This window comes from Aptenodytes forsteri, unplaced genomic scaffold, assembly GCF_000699145.1.
Source record: "Aptenodytes forsteri isolate BGI_AS27 unplaced genomic scaffold, ASM69914v1 Scaffold260, whole genome shotgun sequence".
NCBI lineage: Eukaryota > Metazoa > Chordata > Aves > Sphenisciformes > Spheniscidae > Aptenodytes > Aptenodytes forsteri.
This window is the reverse complement of record NW_008795557.1, coordinates 1,295,304-1,299,891: the sequence shown is the minus strand read 5'-3', so window position 1 is coordinate 1,299,891 and position 4,588 is coordinate 1,295,304. Positions and strand designations below refer to the sequence as shown.

Here is a 4,588-nt window from a genome sequence, read left to right as displayed (position 1 = left end):
GTGTGGGTGGGGGGGGGGGGGGGGGGTGTTGGCACTGCATCTTAAATGCCTTTTGTCTCAAATTCTCTCCCTCTGCCTTAAAGATGTGCAGCCAAAACGAAAGCCATGGCTGAATGAAGGAGACCCCAAATGCCACCAGGGCGGTGAAGATCTTCAGTTTGCCCTGCGCAGCAGGTTTTACCCCAGCCTTGGATCTGGGCATTCCCTCCCTTCCCACTCCTCTGAGAGAGGAGTCTGCTCCGCCATCCTGGCACCAGGCAGGAACCGATAAACATTTCCCCCTTCCCCGACAGCCAGAAGCTCATGGGCTGTGTCAGGCCGGAGTAGTAGCTCCGTCTCTGTGAGTTACTGGCAGAGCAGCCTCTGCTGCTTTCAGCTCCTGTCTCAGGCCGTTCCTGGCTGTCTCTGAGACGCCAGGCCCTGGTCCAGCACCGGCGCCTTTCACAGCCGGATTACACAGCCCTCTCTCCAGGTTTTTTCTTCTTTTCTGTGCATAGCTAGGTTTTCCCTCCTGTCTGGAAGGATTGCTAAGACCCCACAGTGGGGCTGGAGGAAAATGCCGGAGCTGAAGCATGAGTCCAGTGGCTGTTTCTATATGCTGTTCAAGTGGTCCAGACCCGATAAAAACCTTTTCCATATGGAGGGAGAGAAAAAGGCTGCTGTTCCCAGGAGCCTGCTAGCAATTCCCAAGGTGCCTCTTGCCAAGAGGAGAAGATTTTCTTTTGTCTCTCAGTATCCTTGCCAGAGCTCAGCCTGGCTGATTCCGTTTAACCTGCTTAGAGATCCGACTGGGCACCGAGTCCTTCTGCACCCATGCTCAGATCACGGCCGTGCATGCAGCTCTCTGAGCTGCTGGTGCACCGTGGTGGACAGCCGGTGCATCCCACCCCTGAGATAGCACCTCCACTCACAGCATCACTAGAGAAGTCTAATTCTTTTCTGAGAAGTGGGAAACTAAAAACAAGCCTCCCCTCTCCATTTGCTGATCTCCCAAAGCTCCTTTTAATCTTCTAGCTGTAAATCGACATCTTTGGAGTCACTAAGCGTGCTACAGTTATAGCTAGATAACACATCACGCTGATAAGCTAGGTAGAAACAACCGTATAGGGTCAGACCCAAGGCCAGTCCGGCCCTGCCTCCTCTCCACGGCAGAGTCTAAAACAGCTTGGAAAAATAAAAGAGCAGGGCAAGCATGTGGTAGTGCATCTTCAGAAAGATCCCCAAGACTCCAGTAATTTGTGCTCAGAGACCCCCTGACGCAGAACGGTGTCACTTTACCTCATAGTACTGAATGGATGTTGCTTTTGTGAATGTTTCCACATACTTTTTATAACTTTGGAAGTTTTCAGCATCAACAGAGAGCTGTGGAAAGGTGGTCTGCAGTTCAGCCGGGCACTGTGTGCAGGACCAGCTCCTGGGGTTCACTCTGGGCTGGGCACTGCTTGGTGTCTCGTCATGCTCTGTAGTTCTTGTGTTGGAAGAGATGATCCCTACCATCAAGAGTTTGTTCCTATCGTTAACAAGCCGCTAAGAGTTTCATAGCCCTCTTTCACATCCATCCATGATCTCTTTTCAAGGCTGAAAAGTCTTAGTCTGTATAATCCTTCTCCTATAGAACATGCTCCATAAATTTTTTCATGGCTATAAACTAGCCATCCTTATCACTTCCCCTATACCCTTCTGTCGGGAAGCCCACAGAGTGCGCGTCATATTCAAGATGCAGGTGCAGAGTGGAGTTATGCACTGGCATAGTGATTTTTTTCTGTTTCATTCTCTCTTCCTTTCTTAATTTATCCATTCTTAATAATTCACAACATTTAATGTCTGTTTTTATTGCCATTGAATAATTATTGTAACCCTTAGGTCTGATCAGAGGCCATTGTAACCCCAGTGACAGGTCTGATCAGAGGCTATTGCTGTAAATGTGAAGTCATAATTGTTTGGGGTTTTTTTTTCCCCCAATTTCTGTACCGTACATGGATTTGCAGCTGCTCATGCTCAGTAGCTCAAAAGCAGCCCATGACAAGAACGGCCTGAGGTTTGCTAATCACGTTCAGTGTACATGATCAGGTCTGGGTGCATCCTCACAGCACGAAGGAGAGGCTGAAGGTCAGGAGTGTGGCAGACGGAGGGACTGTTAAAACAGAGATTGGTTGGGAATAGAAGAACCTGATGCTGAAGGTGGCTGTAAATAAAGCCATCAAAGAAGGGCTTTCATTTGAGGGGAAAGATGGAATTATTTATTAACTTCATGCATATGATCATCTGTGCTGCTCTCTGTTAAATAATACAGCTGTGGACATCGGTAACTTTGAAAACTTGTGGTATTACAGCAATTGTGGGAGAAAAAAGGTTTTCCATTGAAAAGAGCTGTTCTGACCAAGCTTTTTATTCTTCACCTTTTGGGAAACTTTGAGTTTCATTCCATTTTTTGCTCTATATGTGCTTTTGTCTTTATGCTGCATCTTTTCATGGCAGACTAATGGCCGGCAAAAACACCGTAGGTAGAAGTTTCACTTCAGGAAGTCTCAAACTTGTCTCACTAAGACACACACAGAGATAAAAAAGTTTCAGGTTTTAGTGGCAGTGGTTCTTAAATAAGTTCCAGAATAGATAATGGAATAAGTCAACAATTTTATCACCTTTTCTGTCATATTAGTATTAATCACCATTGTGTTACATCATGGAATAAAGTAAGAATAACACCAACAGCATAAGAAAAGCTCTGTGTCATAGAGTTTAATGAAAACCACAGCTGCAGATTTCAGGAACTCACATGTTTTACATTATTCTGAAAAATACTTTTCCAAAATTTGATTTAAAAAAAAAAAAATTCTCTTTCAAAGGATTTTTAAAGAGTTATTTTTCTCCCTTTGAATTAAAATAAAGATAATTTGAGAATGTTTTCACTTCACATTGAGAAGACCAGGTTTACCTGGTTCCTACATTTGCCACTCTCCAGCCACCAAGTGATCTCACCCAAAGCCTCCTCCCTGTGAGCAGCTGCGGAGATGCAGGAGCAACTTCAAACATATCTTATTTTTATATTAAGGGTGAAAGTTTGGAGAAGCAAAATTCGTGGCTTGGGTGATGTGATGAAATCCGTCCCTGTAGGGATAATGCTAGAGCGCCTTTCCTATCGGCGTTGCAGTATGGAGGTGGGATAAACAACAGACTTAACAAAAGTCTCTTAGGAAAGGACAAAATCAGAAGCTAAGGCAGGTGGATTAGCACATAGAGGATGGGTATTTAGGTTTCCTATGAGGCTGCGGCAATCCCTGCAGCATCCTGGAGTGCAATCATGACACCGCAGTCTACGTGTGGCTTCATCTCCCCCCAAGTCAATACATTTTGGTGACAGCATCGAGCTGTGACACATCCTGGGCTGCATGTCACCTGCATGTCTGTCTTCTCACCTTCTCCCCAGACTTTTTCTCTCCTTGTTGTCATCCTCCATGCCTTTCCTCCCACCCTTTCTGCTAGCGACCACTTTCCCTTTGGCAGGTGGCTCAAAAGGGCTCTGTGCTCCTGTCACGTGCAGGGAAGCCTTTTCTCGCCCAGTGCTGGAGTGTTTTGTGGGGATAATTAACTGTGAAAAGCATCACTCTTGGTGGGGGGGAGAAGCTTAGTGGAACAACTCATTTAAAATCTTTGCATGGACTCCCCTTCATATACGCGCTGAAGAACACACCCGTTTTACAGAACCTCAGCTCTCCCTAGAGTGTTGTCTTGGTGCATATCGGCAGAAACATTGAAATACATTCTCTGGATTGATATCCATGGTGGGATGCTGGCATGAGACTGGGCTAATGGCAGTCGATAAAGCCTCGAAGGCTTGGTGTGGAATTGATGGAAATGCTTTCAGTTTCAGAGCTGATGATCCAGCCCATCAAACAGCATGGGTTCACTGGCAAAATAGCATGTTTTGCTGCAATTAAATAAGCTATAAATAGCTGTGCTACATAAGGAATATATTCTCATCTATATAAAATGTAGGTGATGTATGTTCCAAACGACCTCATCGTAATCTGGATTTCTATGTGGGGGTTTTCTGTAAAAGTAGAGAAAGATCTTGAATTCATAGAATCATGGAATCATAGAATGGTTTGGGTTGGAAGGGACCTTAAAGATCATTTAGTTCCAACCCCCCTGCCATGGGCAGGGACATCTTCCACTAGACCAGGTTGCTCAAAGCCCCATCCAGCCTGGCCTTGAACACTTCCAGGGATGGGGCATCCACAACTTCTCTGAGCAACCCCTTCCAGTGCCTCACCGCCCTTTGAATTCTCAAAACCATGTTCAGTTTTTCAGTGGAAATGCAAGCGGCAAAAACCTCAGCTGAAAGCTGAAATATCTAGGCATTAGGTGATAGAGAAAGCAATGAAAAAAAACCCAAACAAAACCTTATATTTTCTTCCTGGGCACCAAGTGCAATTTTCTTTGAAACCCCACTTTATTTTGGATCAGGAGTTTCACAGAAAAGTTTGCCTTTGATATAAGAGAAGGAAGTGAAAAAATGCTATTTTTTGCACAGGCACTAACCTCTCTTTTTCTTTCTTTCTTTCTTTCTTTCTTTCTCTTTCTTTCT

The 4,588-nt window shown here is 45.0% G+C and overlaps 1 protein-coding gene across 1 annotated transcript in view; it reads left to right on the top strand.

Moving 5' to 3' along the window:
* ADGRB1 (adhesion G protein-coupled receptor B1) overlaps positions 1–4,588 on the top strand; it is a 219,629-nt gene that overhangs the window by 214,621 nt on the left and 420 nt on the right. The window lies entirely within an intron of this gene.